The 21,322-nt window shown below is 44.0% G+C and overlaps 1 protein-coding gene across 2 annotated transcripts in view; it reads left to right on the forward strand.

Annotated features, from left to right (window-relative positions):
* Positions 1 to 2,223: 2,223 nt before the first annotated feature.
* Positions 2,224 to 21,322, forward strand: part of LOC123991106 (dnaJ homolog subfamily B member 6-like) — a 51,243-nt gene continuing 32,144 nt past the window's right edge. Inside the window, exon 1 of one of the 2 annotated variants that reach the window (XM_046292317.1) lies at positions 2,224 to 2,425. The gene's annotated coding sequence lies outside the window, so the exon portion shown is untranslated. The remainder of the gene's footprint in view (positions 2,426 to 21,322) is intronic. The other variant, XM_046292315.1, reaches the window with a different exon arrangement.

The raw sequence follows: 21,322 nt of genomic DNA on the forward strand, positions 1-21,322 counted from the left end.
AATACGTTGGGTGAATTTTGGCCCATTCCTCCTGACAGAGCTGGTGTAACTGAGTCAGGTTTGTAGGCCTCCTTGCTCGCACCTGCTTTTTCAGTTCTGCCCACAATTTTTCTATCGGATTGAGGTCAGGGTTTTGTGATGGCCACTCCAATACCTTGACTTTGTTGTCCTTAAGCCATTTTGCCACAACTTTTGAAGTATGCTTGGTGTCATTATCCATTTGGAAGATCCATTTGCGACCAAACTTTAACTTCCTGCCTGATGTCTTGAGATGTTGCTTCAATATATCCACATCATTTTCCCTGCCTATGATGCCATCTATTTTGTGAAGTGCACCAGTCCCTCCTGCAGCAAAGCACCCCCACAACACGATGCTGCCACCCCCGTGCTTCACGGTTGGGATGGTGTTCTTTGGCTTGCAAGCCTCCCCTTTTTCCTCCAAACATAACTATGGTCATTATGGCCAAAGAGTTCTATTTCAATTTCATCAGACCAGAGGATATTTCTCCAAAAAGTACAATCTTTGTCCCCGTGTGCAGTTGCAAACCGTAGTCTGGCTATTTTATGGTGGTTTTGGAGCAGTGGCTTCTTCCTTGCTGAGCGGCTTTTCAGGTTATGTCGATATAGGACTCGTTTTAATGTGGATATAGATACTTTCGTATCTGTTTCCTCCAGCATCTTCACAAGGTCCTTTGCTGTTGTTCTGGGATTGATTTGCACTTTTCGCACCAAAGTACGTTCATCTCTAGGAGACAGAACGCGTCTCCTTCCTGAGCGGTATGACAGCTGTGTGGTCCCATGATGTTTATACTTGCGTACTATTGTTTGTACAGATTAACTTTGTACCTGCAGGTGTTTGGAAATTGCTCCCAAGGATGAACCAGACTTGTGGAGGTCTCTAGAGGCACTGAGTTTGAAGGTAGGCCTTGAAATACATCCACAGGTACACCTCCAATTGACTCAAATGAAGTCAATTAGCCTATCAGAAGCTTCTAAAGCCATGACATCATTTTCTGGAATTTTCCAAGCTGTTTACAGGCACAGTCAACTTAGTGTATGTAAACTTCTGACCCACTGGAATTGTGATACAGTGAATTATAAGTGAAATAATCTGTCTGTAAACAATTGCTGGAAAAAGTACTTGTGTCATGCACAAAGTAGATGTCCTAACCGACTTGCCAAAACTATAGTTTGTTAACAAGACATTTGTGGAGTGGTTGAAAAACAACTTTTAATGACTCCAACCTAACTGTATGTAAACTTCCGACTTCAACTGTAAATGATGTAATATGCCAGGAAGGTATCTATACTGTAGCTAAGAAAATAAAAGTGAATGTTGTGTAGTAAGCTGTTAGTAGCCCATGTGCCTCACCCTAATAATTTGGTCCCTTTTCCCCTCATAATTTAGCCTACTGTTCTGACCAAGTGGTGCACATGCAGCCTGGAGTCTGTTTTAGAGAAATTTCATCATTGAATATTGTAAGAACTTTCATTGTCTGCTTATGTGCACCTTTCTTTATCCTACAGTTTGGACTTGGTGTACAAAGACAATACTGTAAGAATGGCACATGTTATTAATTCTGTCACTGTGCATTTCAAAAGTGCTGAACAAATAGTTGTATTGACTACGTCCTTCCTAGCTTGTTCATTAATATCTTAATCGAAATTACGGATTGCCTTTTATGCGCTCATCTCCTTTTGCCATAGTTTGTACATCTCAATTGTCAGTAAAAACCACATTTGTTTAAGCAAGTCAGCCAAATCAGCTATTTTCGCTGCCAGACAAGGTTTCACTGATAGCCAGGTGTAACAGTGTTGGGACAGCTTTATGTAGGCCCTAACAGTTTGTGGGCACCGTTTGTCAAAGTTATATTCCAATTAATGTATTGTTTAGTGTTGTGTTGTGGCTTTGCTGGCATGCATGTACACAAAAATTGGTGAGTTTTCCCCTCCAAGATATACTTGCTAAAATCGCCACTTACAATAACCCAATACTTTCGTATTCCTTCATAGGCTACACTTCTAACGTGGAAACACTAAACAGTGTTGAGTAATCAACCTTCGTGCAAATTGGCAATTCTCCATTCCCAACTGTTCCCAACATTGTTCCCGACCCCTTCGGTCTGATGCAGGAAGTGACAGTGGTATTCACAAACACATGTACGCAGAGCGCGTCAGTTGCAGCTCATATAGGCATACGGATGTTTTACAGTCAGAGTTCACGAGACTATCAATGTGTGTATGAGAACGTAAAAAGCGTGTAGGAGTTGTTCAGTTCAAACGCCGATGAGGTAGCCCAAGCACAATTTCCGTACACGCACAGTTTACAACCATAGAGGGATCACTAAAACATAACTCAGTGGATTAGGAGTCACATAGGTCAGTAAACGAAGACACGGGCACATTTCTTCGGCTGGGGTGGAAGGTGAGAGCATTTTCTCTCTTTATTGCTATCATATTTATCTCACCTTTGACATGAAGGCTGTTGTGGGGTGATTATACATTTAGGTTAATTTTGTCAGCGTTAAAAATCCACCTGGCATTTCGCTACTGTCAGCGTCGAGAGCCTACTGAGATGCGCGTAATGCGTTTCAATGTCTCAACCTGGAGAGCGGCGGTCACGACTATAAGTGTCGTATGAGTTATTGCCATTCATTCGCAATGTGTGTCAACTTAGTTCAATCTATTCACAGTTCCTATTGTATTTGTTTATTTGTCAGTGCAGCATTGGCAGCAGAAGAGAATGCAATACTACAATGACATGCATTTGATAATACGTATTCACCGATACCTCCTTGAAATGTTCTATTATCACATCTAGAATGACATGCAGAACGAATGAGAAACGTAATCGTCAATACTTAACAAATGCCATTATAATCCACTAAAGGATATTAGTAAATATTAAGCATAACGTATTTTACTATATGCAATGGTGATGCTTTCCTCATCAATAGAGCACAGTAACGGGTAATTCTGTCATTCAATTACCACCTCAATTTACATATAACCCAAGCTCTGTTGGTTTTAAGTGATCTTGAACTTTCTGGAACTTACTAGAACTGAAGAGTGGTGATACTTATATTGCTCCCCCTAGTGAAGGTATCCTCACAGGTGCTGTTCTAGAGAATCTCTTATTTTCAAATTCTGTTAGATAGGATTTGCCATCACTGCAAACTAACAGTTTGAGGCAAGGCTTATAGCAGCTCTTCCCAGAATGTATAGGTTTTTAATGTCTGTTTCACTCATACTGGGAAGCTCACAGAGGGCATTTTTACTTTCTAACAGTCGTGATAAGTTACTTTGATTAAGTGATAAAACAGTCATTCATTTACAGTCTACTCTGTGATATTTGAGTTCTCTGTAATTAACATGTCGTTTGGTTGTTAACTTTTGGGCTACTTAGTTTTACTTTTGGTTCACATAAAAATGTCAAAATGTCACATACCTCACCTAAACACTCTCATAAGCAATACTTCTAAGAGTAAACTCCCTGAAAGAGAGCACGGCTAAGCTTAAAACGTTAAAATAAGGCTTTAAAGGGATAATCTGGTATTCAAACAACAACAAATAGAGCCTATTCACGTTGCAGTTAGTGGCTAGTACGTTGTTTCCTTCTGCATGTTGTAGAACCAAAGCGAAAGTAATATGAAGTTTGGGACAAGTTATGCACCTTGATCATCATAGATGGCTTTGATGTGAGCATGTTTCTATAATAAACACATTACTTGTATGAACACGTTGTTTTGTTTAGGCATTTTAGTTAATTTGACATTTGGCAATATGAAACCAAAACTGATCTCTGATTCGAACTAAAACTCAGAACTATGTGCGACAACGCAGTTGCATTGGCTTTAATAGTCCTGATTCATTTGACTAATAATTTAGTCAATTTAAACTCAGTTAGCTACCCAATTTGCTCAGGAGTTATCCCGAGCCTTTTAGCAATGATAATCCCATGTGTTTACACAGCGGGAAATGAAGATGCATTTTCTCCCCGCTATGATGCAGCTCGTCAAAAAAATCGAGGCATACAAACTTGTAATCACTGATTATCATAACAATTTAGCCCACGGGGTGAAATTTAAGGACCGCAGTTGTTGAGTAGCCTGATTTTCCATTCCTTAATGTCCATTTTACTTTCACCTGTTTTTAGCATATGGTCATGTCATATTCACATCAAATCACTTTTTGTTGTTGTTGACTGAGTGCCAGGTTAAGGTAAATTCACACCCGGTGGTGATAGAGGATACAGAGCCTAGCTCAGTGTTTCAATGTCGTTTTTTTTTTCACCAAAGAGGCGGCTCCTTGTTATACGCGCCGGTATTCGGCATATCGTTCCTTCCACAGACGTTGGGGCAATGTTCAAACAGTAAACCAAACAACAAGAATCCACCCCAAAAGGTATTTTGTTTAGAAGTAATAACTGGTGGTTCCAGGCTATTGTGAAATGGGAGAACCTTCTCTAGCCAATGTGCTTTTTTTCCTCTGACCAAAACATGACGATCTATTTTTAGCTGATATGGAAATTAATACACAAGCAGCACATCAAACTGGAGTAATGTTTTAGGTTACACCGGCAAGTATAAGAATATTTGCCAGTGCATATTTAAAAAAAATGATAAATCTGATTATTTCACATGGAGATGTGGTAAGCTAAAAAGGCTTTTTTATCCAGGCTAAAGCTAGCTAGCCAGGCTACCAGCTAGCTACTACCAGAGAGGAAGAGGCAAAGGGATAACTGGGCCCAAAATCTGTCTTCTCTAGCAGGTGTTTTATTTTTATTTCATTATTTCTTTTGCTCACCAAGCTAGGAGGTTTTTTTGTGAGTTGGACCGGCAAGGATATCATGTTACCAAAAGGTGTCCACTGCTATAAAAATCCCACTCCACCCACACACAACGGAGTGAAGCTTTTAGTAACCTTTACGCTATTTGATCCGAGAAACGTGCATGATGTAAACAGTTCCAGTCTCATGACATTGTCATAAATTTGATCTCCAGCCTGTAGGCTACAGAAAATGCCAGTCTTTCTAACATAGGCTATATGATTTATGTTAGATACTTTTTGGACGTAATGTTGGTGTAGCGCCGCAGCGTTGTCTCTCCAACAGTACCCTGGAGAGGCGCGCTGGGCATCAACAAGCTAAATATTTAGCGCCCCTGACTTTGGCACGGTGGGCACTGCTTATCAGGGGGCGGTATCAGCATCATGCCACGGAGATAAGTTGTTTTTGGGAAGAATATTGTGATGTGTTGTTGGATGTGCGTCTTCGTCACTTTAGCTCGGAAAATGCCGTACTCGTCAATCTGATGCCCTATGCGGCAGCCTAATCATGCCCAATGGGCGGTCAGGCTCTGGAGCTATGGATGCAAGGACTGACCATCCATGGGATCAAAATGCCAATTTAAACTTTTTTTTAAACCATCTAGTGTTTAATAACAATGGAGTAAAACAAGTATTTATATTTTGCATTCTGAAGGGGTAAGACAGTTGAACTAAGCTCATAATTCAATTATAAGTTAAATTCTTTGAGAATCAAGTCCAGAAATGGATGCAACAACCCCAAACGCCTCTTTTTAAAAGGGAACCAGTGACACGAGAGGCCCACCACCTCTGACCAGCACAGGACAGGAGTCCATGAGGATGACTGAATTCTAGTGGGCTCACAATGACTTTACAGCATGCTGCCACTAATCTGGTCATTTAAAACACTATGTTTTGTTCCCTATGTCACAGAAACCACATTCTCACTAGATGCCAGTTATACAAATCAGGTATCTTACATGCAGCCTACATACAGAAGTTATGCATGAATGAACTAAAATGTCTGATGTGTAGTTATTTGCATCCCCCACACTGCTAGGCCCGACGCTTACCATCCCAGACTAACGTGAATCGAAAACAAGTTCGCTAGGCTTATTTCACCTGCATTTTACACAGAGGTAGGCAAATACTTTTTTAGGAAGGGCTAATGATAGTACTCCTCCCTAACTCTGTTGGCTAGGCTTACTTTGCTCTGTTCCCTCTAAATCTGTTTTCACTAGCTGGCAAAGACGTGAGTCATATTTTAGAACCTGCCCCGAGCAATGGGAACTGTTCCAGTAGCCTACTTCTACTACCTCTCGTTTACCAAGGCATTACTGATGAGGTTTATATAATAATAATAATAATATATGCCATTTAGCAGACGCTTTTATCCAAAGCGACTTACAGTCATGTGTGCATACATTCTACGTATGGGTGGTCCCGGGGGATCGAACCCACTACCCTGGCGTTACAAGCACCATGCTCTACCAACTGAGCTACAGAAGGACCACAACTTCTTCATACTGATCCTGTACATACTCGGGTTGTATAACCGATGTACAACGCATTTTACATCACAATGGTTATGATACAACTGATATTCTTGTGACCCAACAGTTGTGTAAACATTTTTTTGTGCAGACAAACTGTTCGATCACTGCTTTGTCAGGTGTGTTGTACAAAGGGTTGCACATTTTGGGGAATATTCAGAGGTGGAACTTCCCGTGGAAATATATGGGAATTAACTGGAATATAGGGGAATTAATGGAAATATATGCATATTAATACTATTTAAATGTAGATGTTTTTTGCATTGGATAAATTTACCATATCATATGGAGACAAACATAAACCTTTTACCTTATCATAAGTAGACATAATTGCAAATGATTAAATCCTTCCAAATGAAAAACACTTAATAATTTAGTTATGAATTGAACTTTAATTAAATGAGTTGACTCTTCACATGGGATGATTTCACTGAACAACAAAAGAAAGGGAATAATGAATGATCCCCAATGATCTATCGCTTCTCCAAAAACATACATCTCTAAAATGATACTGTAGAAACTAAAGCTTTGCTCGTCTTCCTCTCAGGCTTCCGTGTCTTCTCCCTGGACCTCCTCAAGGTCCACCTTTTGAACATCAGACTCTGAGGCCTCATGTTCACTGTCACTTTTCAACCTTTTTGAGGATGGCTTGTTGTCAGGCTCAGAAAGCCTAAAATGTTCCCGGACTGCCTCCAATTTTTCAACTCTTGTATTGGTCAGCCTGTTGCGTGCTTTGGTGTGTGTGTGTTCCCAAACAAGAACCAGTTGCGCTCTGAGGCGGCTGATGTTGGTGGGATTTGCAGGATAATGGAGGCAACAGGGGAAACATCCTCAGATCCAGGAAGTCCCTTCCACCAGGTGGCTGATGAGATATGTTGGCATGATTGCCATATTGCATCTCCATCCCAAAGCCCTTGCTTGGAAGTGTACTTTGCCAGACTGCCAAGAACCTTGCCCTCATCCAGGCTAAGGTGGTGAGACACGGTAGTGATGACCACCTTGAATGATCGCATATGAAAAGCCAACTGACATTTACTCCTGAGGTGCTGACCTGTTGCACCCTCTACGACCACTGTGATTCATTATTAATTAATGTATGAACATTTGAACATCTTGGCCATGTTCTGTTATAATCTCTACCCGGCACAGCCAGAAGTGGTCTGGCCACCCCTCATAGCCTGGTTCCTCTCTAGGTTTCTTCCTAGGTTCTGGCCTTTCTAAGGAGTTTTTCCTAGCCACTATGCTTCTATACCTGCATTGCTTGCTGTTTGGGGTTTTAGGCTGGGTTTCTTTGTGACATCAGCTGATGTAAGAAGGGCTTTGTAAATAGATTTTATTGATGACACCATAGGCCTTGTTCATCTCTGCACCAGACAGGATGCTCTTGCCAGCATACTTGGGGTCCAACATGTAACGTAAACTCACCCCATTCCATACAAATGTGGGCAACCGCGCAAACGAGGCTGCAAAGAAAACTAATGGGACTGTAGCGATTGTGTTGACTTCAACATCTGGGGTGGGAACTACGTTTCTATTCAAGCGTTGATCGACATGGTAATGGCTCTATAGTATTGGAGAAAAGTTTAAAAAATGGACCCTCCGTTACATCATGACTTGCCATGCTGTAACGTACAGCATGCATAAAGCAACTATTTATGTCTTACAATCTCTCTCCACCAGGTGTAGCACTTCTCTCATCGTTTAAAAACAAGAAATGGACAGTGACAGGGGTAAGGGGGGATACCTAGTCGTTTTTTGCATCATCACAGCATGCGATCATGATTCAAAGCCGCTGTTTACTTCTAAGATCACTTTAGCACCGCCCTAAAAACCCGATTCAAATTCGACACAAACCTTCAAATAGGTATGTAATGACACATTATATAAACTCTTTATTGTGTTTTATTTACATTTTAGAGGCGATAAGGTGATAAGTTGGAGAGATCGAGTGAAAAAAAGCTTCCCCACCCGCCATTTTTAAAAAGACCTGATGGAGCTCATTGCCTTCTTGAATAATGCAGAGATGGGCATCATGAAGGTCTCGTCATGGAATTTGTTGGAAAGGGGAGAAATTGTGCTTTACAATGGTATTGACATTACAGTTGATTTGGAAGTATTACGTTTTTTGGTGCACTAAAATAAGGTCAATTGTACGAACCAAGGCGATGTACAAAAGTGAGTGAGTTTACATTACATTGTGGCGTGTATGGGCTTCAGGCAGAAGTCTTCATGCTTTTTTTATGTATTTCAGAACTGCAGTTTCCTCTGCTTGGAGCAACAGTGAAGTGGGCAGAGCAGTATAGATTTCTTCTCTTACATCTGCAAGCTGAGTCTGAACATCAGACAGGATGACATTGTCTCCCTCAATCTGTGCAATGGCTACAGCTATAGGTTTCAGGAGTTTCAGGCTGCTTACCACTCTCTTCCAAAATACATCATCCAGGAGGATCCTCTTGATGGGGCTGTCCATATCGGCAGACTGTGATATGGCCATTTCTTGTAAAGACTCCCTCCCCTCCAGGAGACTGTCAAACATGATGACAACACCACCCCAACGGGTGTTGCTGGGGTGCTTCAATGTGGTGCTCTTATTCTTCTCACTTTGCTTAGTGAGGTAGATTGTTGCCATAACTAGATGACCCATCACCTGCCTAACCATTTCCTTGGCTCTCTTGTAGAGTGTATCAATTGTTTTCAATGCCTTGATGTCCTTGAGGAGCAGATTCAATGCATGAGCAGCACAGCCAATGGGTGTGATGTGAGGGTAGGACTCCTCCCACTTTAGACCAAGCCACCTTCATGTTCACAGCATTTTCTGTCACCAGTGCAAATACCTTCTAGTCATTTAGGCAGGTTGCCTTAGTGTTCTTGGGCACACAGACTATAGTGGTCTGCTTGAAACATTTTGGTATTACAGACTCAATCAGGGACATGTTTAAAATGTCAGTGAAGACACCTGCCAGTTGGTCAGCACATGCCCGGAGCACACGTCCTGGTAATCCGTCTGGCCCCGTGGCCTTGTGAATGTTGACCTGTTTTAAGGTCTTACTCACGTCGGCTACAAAGAGCGTGAAACACAGTCGCCCGGAACAGCTGATGCTCTCATGCATGCCTCAGTGTTGCTTGCCTCGAAGCGAGCATAGAAGTTATTTAGCTCATCTGGTAGGCTCGTGTCATTGGGCAGCTCGCGGCTGTGCTTCCCTTTGTAGTCTGTATTAGTTTGCAAGCACTGCCACATAAGACGAGCGTCGGAGCCGGTGTCTTACGATTCAGTCTTATCCCTGTATCGGTGCTTTGCCTGTTTGATGGTTCGTCGGAGGGCATAGCAGGATTTCATATACGCTTCCGGGTTAGAGTCCCGCACCTTGAAAGTGGCAGCTCTACCCTTTAGCTCAGTGCGAATGTTGCCTGTAATCTATGGCTTCTAGTTGGAGTATCACTGTGTGGACAACGTCCTCGATGCACTTATTGATAAAGCCAGTGACCTATGTGGTGTACTCCTCATTGTAATCGGAAGAATCCCGCAACATGTTCCAGTCTGTGATAGCAAAACAGTCCTGTAGTTTGGCATCTGCTTCATCTGACCACTTTTTTTATAGACCAAGTTACTGGTGCTCCCTGCTTTAATTTTTGCTTGTAACCAGGAATCAGGAGGATAGAATTGTGGTCAGATTTACCAAATGGAGGGCGAGGGAGAGCTTTGCACACGTCTCTGTGTGTGGAGTACAGGGGATCTAGAATGTATTTCCCTCTGGTTGCGCATTTCACATGTTGACAGAAATGAGGTAGAACTGATGTAAGTTTCCCTGCATTAAATTCTCCAGCCACTAGGAGCGCAGCCTCTGGGTGAGCGGATTCCTGTTTGCTTATTTCCTTATACAGCTGACTGAGTGCGGTTTTAGCAGCTTTCGTCTGTGGGGGTAAATAACCAGCCACGAAAGTATAGATGAGAACTCTCTTGGCCAAAAGTGTGGTCTACAGTTTATCATAAGATACTCTACTTCAGGCGAGCAAAATCTAGAGACTTCCCTACTTTTTGTGCATCCACTGTTGTTTACAAATATGCACAGACCCCCCCCCCCTCATCTTAGCGGAGTGTGCTGTTCTATCTAGCCGGTGCAGCGTATATCCTGCTAGCTCAATATCCATGTCATCATTCAGCCACGATTTAGTGAAATATAAGATGTTACAGTTTTTCATGTCCCATTGGTAGGATATTCGTGATCGTACCTCGTCTAGTTTGTCCAATGATTGTACATTGGCAGGGGATGTCTGCCTTGTCAGGTGTTCTCAGTATATCCTGTGCATCCTGCTTGTTGAATAAAACATCTTAGTCTAGTAGTGGTGTGGGCTCAATAGCATCTCATTAGTGTGCAAGATCTTGAGAATCAGCTGTACATGTGATGGAAGAATATATATATATATATATATGTATATATGCCATTTAGCAGACGCTTTTATCCAAAGCGACTTACAGTCATGTGTGCATACATTCTACGTATGGGTGGTCCCGGGGATCGAACCCACTACCCTGACGTTACAAGCGCCATGCTCTACCAACTGAGCTACAGAAGGACCAGAACTGCGTTGTGCATGCAGAGGGTTGCAATTCCATTGAATTAAGGATAATTTAACCAAAATATGCCACAAGACCTAGAATTGCCTTATGTGTATCCCACAAAAAAGGTTCAGTGTTATAAGCAAAAAAAAAATATATGCCAATATTCCCAGGCTTAACTTCCCATGGAAAATTTCTGGAAATTTCCTGGAAAGTTTCCGACCCTTTGCAACCGTAGTTGTACAAATAGGGTATGATTGGGGATATTGATACTAGTATGGGCTTTAGATAGTAATCTGTAGTTGATCCAGTCAAATAGATTTTATGAGCGTGTGGACACACGCTTTCTTTTGACATGCTGGCCCCATGGTGTCCATCCAAACTCAAACAATTAGTTCTCATTTTACCACATTTTAATTTAGAAATCAAATCAAACCTTCTGGGAAGATTGAATATCTTGGCACCCTTGTGTACTCACTGAATCTACATGAAAGATATTTTTAGTTGCTTTCATCAAATATCGTCTTCATAAGCTTCCACCTTGAAGTGTAATTTGGCACAGCAGTACTAAAAAATAACTGAGAAATGGTTTTAATCTCAGAAACACAGAATCAAATCTCGCAAGAGCGCTCCATTTAGGTTCTGGGGGGAGAGGTTTAGATGTTAGACTAGTGCGAGTGGTGGAACCAGGATGGAAATTCTTTGTTAGTTCCCACCTAGCTCTGCTCTGTTTGGATTCATTCTGCTCATCCTGTTTACACACTGTATAAACTGTACAGAATATACGTTTATTTTTACACTGATATCATGTATCTTCAGTCCTTGCATCGATAGCTCTATCTATGAATTTGAGTGGTTACATTTCTCCAGCCCCATCTGTCTGGGCATTCATAACATATAGGCATTCATAACATATAGGCATTCATAACCTATAGGCATTCATAACCTATAGGCATTCATAACATATAGACATTCATAACATATAGGCATTCATAAACTATAGGCATTCATAAACTATAGGCATTCATAAACTATAGGCATTCATAACATATAGGCATTCATAACCTATAGGCATTCATAACATATAGGCATTCATAACATATAGGCATTCATAACCTATAGGCATTCATAACCTATAGGCATTCATAACCTATAGGCATTCATAACATAAAGGTCATTAACAGGTTGTTACACTCACTTGTTGTATTGGGATTTTACTGCAACAGTGTTGTGCTGCCGTTCTGCATATATGGATCAAATATATTTGTCAAATGATAGTAGATGGATGTAATGTAGGATCTGACCTAAACACTGCAACCTAGAACCAAATCTTGCATGAGCGCTTGTGCCTCCCCTTCCGCAGATCAAAAGATACCAGGTGTATGTGCACCCCTGTGAAATAGGAGAAATGTGGGATTGATGGACCCACATTCATTGCTCGGACACACGCACGCAAGCACAGAGAGTAGTCTGATCCTTTGGTTAGCATTACAAATCTGCCCGAGGGGAATGATGGGGGATGAGGGAGCCTTGGTTCAAGACATTGAGATGATTGTGGAGAAAATGAAAGAGCCAAACAATCATGGATGGATCAGTGTCCGGGCCCCATTTTCTTAAAGTATCTCAGAGTAGGAGTGCTAATCTACGATCAGGTCGTCCCTGTCCATGCAATCTGATTTGATCATGACCTAAAAGGCAACACTGATCCTATATCCGCATTCCCATGATAAAACACTTCATGAATAAGGGCTCTGCTCTCAGCTGTGAATGTGTGCCTTGAGCACTGTCATGCAGGTGAAAGAGGACCCAAAAGCGACTTAACAGAAACAGAGTTTATTTAAGTCCAAACAGGGAATAACAGAAATCCTCTAGTCTGTAGAGGGGAATAACTGGAGAAGCGGCCACAGACTGCAGGTCGCTTCGGGTAGGCGCAGGCCGTAGTTGACAGCGACACCTGCTCACACGCAGCATCTGATGAAGGCAAAAAACACGACAGGACAGGGCGATACACAATCACAGCAAAAACACGACAGGACAGGGCGAAACGCAATCACAGCATGGTGAATACTAAACAAGGAACCGACGGGACAGGAACGGAACACAAAGGAATAAATAGGGACTCTAATCAGGGGAAAGGATCGGGAACAGGTGTGGGAAGACTAAATGATGATTAGGGGAATAGGAACAGCTGGGAGCAGGAACGGAACGATAGAGAGAAGAGAGAGCGAGAGAGTGAGAGAGGGAGGGGAGAGAGAGGGATAGAAGGAGGGAAAGAACCAAATAAGACCAGCAGAGGGAAACGAATAGAATGGGGAGCACAGGGACAAGACATGATAATAAATGACAAACATGACAGTACCCCCCACTCACCGAGCGCCTCCTGGCGCACTCGAGGAGGAATCCTGGCGGCAACGGAGGAAATCATCGATGAGTGAACGGTCCAGCACGTCCCGAGACGGAACCCAACTCCTCTCCTCAGGACCGTAACCCTCCCAATCCACTAAGTATTGGTGACCCCGTCCCCGAGAACGCATGTCCATGATCTTATGTACCTTGTAAATAGGTGCGCTCTCGACAAGGACGGGAGGGGGGAGGGAAGACGAACGGGGGTGCGAAGAAAGGGCTTAACACAGGAGACATGGAAGACAGGATGGACGCGACGAAGATGTCGCGGAAGAAGCAGTCGCACAGCGACAGGATTGACGACCTGGGAGACACGGAACGGACCAATGAACCGCGGAGTCAACTTACGAGAAGCTGTCGTAAGAGGAAGGTTGCGAGTGGAAAGCCACACTCTCTGGCCGCAACAATACCTTGGACTCTTAATCCTGCGTTTATTGGCGGCTCTCACCGTCTGTGCCCTGTAACGGCAAAGTGCAGATCTCACCCTCCTCCAGGTGCGCTCACAACGTTGGACAAACGCTTGAGCGGAGGGAACGCTGGACTCGGCAAGCTGGGATGAGAACAGAGGAGGCTGGTAACCCAGACTACTCTGAAACGGAGATAACCCGGTAGCAGACGAAGGAAGCGAATTGTGAGCGTATTCTGCCCAGGGGAGCTGTTCTGCCCAAGACGCAGGGTTTCTGAAAGAAAGGCTGCGTAGTATGCGACCAATCGTCTGATTGGCCCTCTCTGCTTGACCGTTAGACTGGGGATGAAACCCGGAAGAGAGACTGACGGACGCACCAATCAAACGACAGAACTCCCTCCAAAACTGTGACGTGAATTGCGGGCCTCTGTCTGAAACGGCGTCTAACGGGAGGCCATGAATTCTGAATACATTCTCAATAATGATTTGTGCCGTCTCCTTAGCGGAAGGAAGTTTAGCGAGGGAATGAAATGTGCCGCCTTAGAGAACCTATCGACAACCGTCAGAATCACAGTCTTCCCCGCAGACAAAGGCAGACCGGTAATGAAGTCTAAGGCAATGTGAGACCATGGTCGAGAAGGAATGGGGAGCGGTCTGAGACGACCGGCAGGAGGAGAGTTACCCGACTTAGTCTGCGCGCAGTCCGAACAAGCAGCCACGAAACGGCGCGTGTCACGCTCCTGAGTCGGCCACCAAAAGCGCTGGCGAATAGACGCAAGAGTGCCTCGAACACCGGGATGACCAGCTAACTTGGCAGAGTGAGCCCACTGAAGAACAGCCAGACGAGTGGAAACAGGAACGAAAAGGAGGTTACTAGGACAAGCGCGGCGACGCAGTGTGCGTGAGTGCTTGCTTAACCTGTCTTTCAATTCCCCAGACTGTTAACCCGACAACACGCCCATAAGGAAGAATCCCTCGGGATCAGTAGAAGCCACAGAAGAACTAAACAGACGGGATAAGGCATCAGGCTTGGTGTTCTTGCTACCCGGACGGTAAGAAATCACAAACTCGAAACGAGCGAAAAACAACGCCCAACGAGCTTGACGGGCATTAAGTCGTTTGGCAGAACGGATGTACTCAAGGTTCTTATGGTCTGTCCAAACGACAAAAGGAACGGTCGCCCCTCCAACCACTGTCGCCATTCGCCTAGGGCTAAGCGGATGGCGGCAGTTCACGGTTACCCACATCATAGTTGCGCTCAGATGGCGACAGGCGATGAGAAAAATAAGCGCAAGGATGAACCTTATCGTCAGACTGGAAGCGCTGGGATAGAATGGCTCCCACGCCTACCTCTGAAGCGTCAACCTCGACAATGAATTGTCTAGTGACGTCAGGAGTAACGAGGATAGGAGCGGACGTAAAACGTTCTCTTAGAAGATCAAAAGCTCCCTGGGCGGAACCGGACCACTTAAAACACGTCTTGACAGAAGTAAGAGCTGTGAGAGGGCAGCAACTTGACCGAAATTACGAATGAAACGCCGATAGAAATTAGCGAAACCTAAAAAGCGCTGCAACTCGACACGTGACCTTGGAACGGGCCAATCACTGACAGCTTGGACCTTAGCGGAATCCATCTGAATGCCTTCAGCGGAAATAACGGAACCGAGAAAAGTAACGGAGGAGACATGAAAAGAGCACTTCTCAGCCTTTACGTAGAGACAATTCTCTAAAAGGCGCTGTAGAACACGTCGAACGTGCTGAACATGAATCTCGAGTGACGGAGAAAAAATCAGGATATCGTCAAGATAGACAAAAACAAAAATGTTCAGCATGTCTCTCAGAACATCATTAACTAATGCCTGAAAAACAGCTGGCGCATTGGCGAGACCGAACGGCAGAACCCGGTACTCAAAATGCCCTAACGGAGTGTTAAACGCCGTTTTCCACTCGTCCCCCTCTCTGATGCGCACGAGATGGTAAGCGTTACGAAGGTCCAACTTAGTAAAGCACCTGGCTCCCTGCAGAATCTCGAAGGCTGATGACATAAGGGGAAGCGGATAACGATTCTTAACCGTTATGTCATTCAGCCTCGATAATCCACACAGGGGCGCAGAGTACCGTCCTTCTTCTTAACAAAAAGAACCCCGCCCCGGCCGGAGAAGAAGAAGGCACTATGGTACCGGCGTCAAGAGACACAGACAAATAATCCTCGAGAGCCTTACGTTCGGGAGCCGACAGAGAGTATAGTCTACCTCGAGGAGGAGTGGTCCCCGGAAGGAGATCAATACTACAATCATACGACCGGTGAGGAGGAAGGGAGTTCTCGGGACCGACTGAAGACCGTGCGCAGATCATGATATTCCTCCGGCACTCCTGTCAAATCGCCAGGTTCCTCCTGAGAAGTAGGGACAGAAGAAACGGGAGGGATGGCAGACATTAAACACTTCACATGACAAGAAACGTTCCAGGATAGGATAGAATTACTAGACCAATTAATAGAAGGATTATGACATACTAGCCAGGGATGACCCAAAACAACAGGTGTAAACGGTGAACGAAAAATCAAAAAAGAAATAGTCTCACTGTGGTTACCAGATACTGTGAGGGTTAAAGGTAGTGTCTCAAATCTGATACTGGGAAGATGACTACCATCTAAGGCGAACATGGGCGTAGGCTTATCTAACTCTCTGAAAGGAATGTCATGTTTCCGAACCCATGCTTCGTCCATGAAACAACCCTCAGCCCCAGAGTCTATCAAGGCACTACATGTAGCACCCGAACCGGTCCAGCGTAGATGGACCGACAAAGTAGTACAGGATTTTGATGGAGAGACTTGAGTAGTTGCGCTCACCTGTAGCCCTCCGCTTACAGATGAGCTCTGGCTTTTACTGGACATGAATAAACAAAATGTCCAGCAACTCCGCAATAGAGGCACAGGCGGTTGGTGATCCTCCGTTCCCTCTCCTTAGTCGAGATGCGAATCCCTCCCAGCTGCATGGGCTCAGACTCTGAGCCAGAGGAGGGAGATGGTTGCGATGCGGAGCAGGGAAACACCGTTGATGCGAGCTCTCTTCCACGAGCCCGGTGACGAAGATCTACCCGTCGTTCTATGCGGATGGCGAGAGCAATCAAAGAGTCCACATCTGAAGGAACCTCCCGGGAGAGAATCTCATCCTTAACCACTGCGTGGAGTCCCTCCAGAAAACGAGCGAGCAGCGCCGGCTCGTTCCACTCACTAGAGACAGCAAGAGTGCGAAACTCAATAGAATAATCCGTTATGGACCGTTCACCTTGGCATAAGGAAGCCAGGGCCCTAGAAGCCTCCCTACCAAAAACTGAACGGTCAAAAACCCGAATCATCTCCTCTTTAAAGTTCTGGAACTTGTTAGAGCAATCAGCCCTTGCCTCCCAGATAGCTGTGCCCCATTCTCGAGCCCGGCCAGTAAGGAGTGAAATGACGTAAGCAACCCGAGCTCTCTCTCTAGAGTATGTGTTGGGTTGGAGAGAACACAATCTCACACTGCGTGAGAAAGGAGCGGCACTCAGTGGGCTGCCCGGAGTAGCAAGGTGGGTTATTAACCCTAGGTTCTGGAGGCTCGGCAGGCCAGGAAGTAACAGGTGGCACGAGACGTAGACTCTGGAACTGTCCAGAGAGGTCGGAAACCTGAGCGGCCAGGTTCTCCACGGCATGGCGAGCAGCAGACAATTCCTGCTCGTGTCTGCCGAGCATGGCTCCTTGGATCTCGACGGCAGTGTAAAGCGTCTGAAGTCGCTGGGTCCATTCCTTGGTCGGTTCCTTCTGTCATGCAGGTGAAAGAGGACCCAAAAGCGACTTAACAGAAACAGAGTTTATTTAAGTCCAAACAGGGAATAACAGAAATCCTCTAGTCTGTAGAGGGGAATAACTGGAGAAGCGGCCACAGACTGCAGGTCGCTTCGGGTAGGCGCAGGCCGTAGTTGACAGCGACACCTGCTCACACGCAGCATCTGATGAAGGCAAAAAACACGACAGGACAGGGGGCGATACACAATCACAGCAAAAACACGACAGGACAGGGCGAAACGCAATCACAGCATGGTGAATACTAAACAAGGAACCGACGGGACAGGAACGGAACACAAAGGAATAAATAGGGACTCTAATCAGGGGAAAGGATCGGGAACAGGTGTGGGAAGACTAAATGATGATTAGGGGAATAGGAACAGCTGGGAGCAGGAACGGAACGATAGAGAGAAGAGAGAGCGAGAGAGTGAGAGAGGGAGGGGGAGAGAGAGGGATAGAAGGAGGGAAAGAACCAAATAAGACCAGCAGAGGGAAACGAATAGAATGGGGAGCACAGGGACAAGACATGATAATAAATGACAAACATGACAAGCACGACTGTCTTATTCACGATCTAGTTCTATTGGAAGGGAGCGAGGGAGCGGGACAGAAGGACAAGAGAGATTCATTATCTTTCTATCACTGTTTATCAGCGCTTGCTCAAACGGTCTGCTTTTTAAATCCTGGAACATTCTTGACCTTTTCCCTGTCCACAACTAATTCCCATTCGAAACCCCTGTGGTGTGTGAGCCTTCATCTGAGAGAGGAACCGTCATCTGTCTGTTGCCATGTCTCTCTCACTCCAGAACAGAAAAGGGCACAGGGGCTATTAATAGCAAACAAACAGGATACAACTGGACTACTAGATTAACTGGTAACTGATCACTCTACAAAGTTGATTTCATTGTTTATCAGTTTGTTTATGTAGTTAAGAAGGCATTATTTGACAAATATAATTCATTTATCATTTTTTTTTCAATCTGGATTTGGGGCCCATTTGTGATTGACGTTTAGTAATAAATATAGTTGACATGGCTAAATTAGCTTTGAACATGTAGAAGACTTTCATTGGTCGCTTTTTGTCCGTCTATCTTTGGACAACATGGGCTGCACAACGGTTTCAGGTTTAGTTGAGGACGAGGGCTGATTTGACCATCGTTAGTGGAGTGGAATCATGAGCTGTGTTTGAAAACTCATACTATCCGCACTAACCATACTTTTTGTGACGTGAATTGAGTATGGACATCGTTAGTATGCCAGAAGTTCCCAGATGTTGTACTAAATTCACCAAAATACAAAGTATACAAGCAGTGGACACTATCGTTGTAGTTTTAGGGCCCATAATGCAATTCTTCAGAAAATGGGCATGGTTTCACAACGTTTTCTTATTTGAAGAAAATGACGGAAAATATGCATCTGAAGTCCGACGAAAGCAGATAAAATTCATTGTTTTAACTAATTATGACATGTTAAGAATATTTTGAGCAATGTAATGACTTCAAATAAGTTACACATTATGTTGGCTGACAATTTGTTTTACCTACGCTATCCTTACGAACCGCATAGCATTAAAGCAGTATGTAATAGAGGTCGACCGATTATGATTTTTCAAAAAAGCCGATATCGATTAATCGGCCGATTTTGTTTTACTTGTAATAATGACAATTACAACCATACTGAATGAACACTTATTTTAACTGAATATAATACATCAATACGATCAATTTAGCCTCAAATAAATAATGAAACATGTTCAATTTGGTTTAAATCATTCAAAAACAAAGTGTTGGAGAAGAAAGTAAGAGTGCAATATGTGCCATGTAAGAAAGCTAACGTTTAAGGTTCCTTGCTCAGAACATGAGAACATATGATAGCTGGTGGTTCCTTTTAACATGAGTCTTCAATATTCCCAGGTAAGAAGTTTTAAGTTGTAGTTATTATAGGAATTATAGGACTATTTCTCTCTATACCATTTGTATTTCATTAACCTTTGACTATTAGATGTTCTTATAGGCACTTTAGTATTGCCAGTGTAACAGTATAGCTTCCATCCTTCTCCTCACTCCTCCCTGGGCTCGTGCCAGAAACACAATGACAACAGCCACCCTCGAAGCAGCGTTACCCATTCAGAGCAAGGGGAACAGCCACTCCAAGTCTCAGAGCGAGTGACGTTTGAAACACTATTAGCGCGCACCCCGCTAACTAGCTAGCCATTTCACATCGGTTACACAAGCCTAATCTCGGGAGTTGATAGGCTTGAAGAGATAAACAGCGCAATGCTTGACGCACAACGAAGAACTGCCGGCAAAACGCACGAAAGTGCTGTTTGAATGAATGCTTACGAGCATTGAAGAATATAAATTATATTTTGATTTGTTTAACACTTTTTTGGTTACTACGTGACTCCATATGTGTTATTTCATAGTTTTGATGTCTTCACTATTATTCTACAATGTAGAACAGTAAAAATAAAGAAAAACCCTTGAATAAATAGGTGTGTCCAAACTTTTGATTAGTACTGTACGCACTAGGAATACATTATGTATGCTCTAGTCTCTACATGCTAGAAGATCTCTTATCTGTGCTGTTATGTGAGTGAGATTCAATCTACTACTCCTTTCTGAGGTTGCCAGGTTGGTGAAATTTGCAGAAGATGCTGAGAATACCATCTCCTCTGTGGTGTGAGCTGCCAGGTCCAGGCCAGGCAAAACCTCCATGTGGTCTGCATTTTAATTCATCAACTATTTCTGTATATTTGTTCCACTTCATTTAAAATCACTTCTACTCCACATCTGATTCTATAGTCTCACATGCTTGGAATGCACACACACACACACACACACACACACACACACACACACACACACACACACACACACACACACACACACACACACACACACACACACACACACACACACACACACACACACACACACACACACACACACACACACAGTTTTCTGTGGAATCAACCTGTTATAAAAATGATTTAATTAATTTTCATAATAGATGTAATAGATAAACTTGTTTATTTTCAACAAACTTAACGTGTAAATATTTGTATGAACATAACAAGATTCAACAACTGATACAAAAACTGACATGTTACTAACAGAAACGGAATAATGTGTCCCTGAACAAAGGGGAGGGTCAAAATCAAAAGTACCAGTCAGTATCTGGTGTGGCCACCAGCCTCATTAAATACTGCAGTGCATCTCCTCCTCATGGATTGCACCAGATTTTCCAGTTGTTGCTGTGAGATGTTACCCCACTTTTCCCCCAAGGCACCTTCAAGTTCCCGGGCATTTCTTGGGGGAATGGCCCTAGCCCTCACCCTCAGATCCAACAGGTCCTAGACGTGCTCAATGGAATTGAGATCCGGGCTCTTCGCTGGCCATGGCAGAACACTGACATTCCTCTCTTGCAGGAAATCATGCACAGAACGAGCAGTATGGCTGGTGGCATTGTCATGCTGGAGGGTCATGTCAGGATGAGCCTGCAGGAAGGGTACCACAAGAGGGAGGAGGACGTCTTCCCTGTAACGCACAGCGTTGAGATTGCCTGCAATAACAACAAGCTCAGTCCGATGATGCTGTGACACACCGCCCCAGACCATGATGGACCCTCCACCTCCAAATCGATCCCGCTCCAGAGTACAGGCCTCGGTGTAACGCTCATTCCTTTGACGATAAACTCAAATCCGACCATCACCCCTGGTGAGACCAAACCGCGACTCGTCAGTGAAGAGCACTTTTTGCAAGTCCTGTCTG

This window comes from Oncorhynchus gorbuscha, linkage group LG12 (genome assembly GCF_021184085.1).
Source record: "Oncorhynchus gorbuscha isolate QuinsamMale2020 ecotype Even-year linkage group LG12, OgorEven_v1.0, whole genome shotgun sequence".
Taxonomy (NCBI): Eukaryota; Metazoa; Chordata; class Actinopteri; order Salmoniformes; family Salmonidae; genus Oncorhynchus; species Oncorhynchus gorbuscha.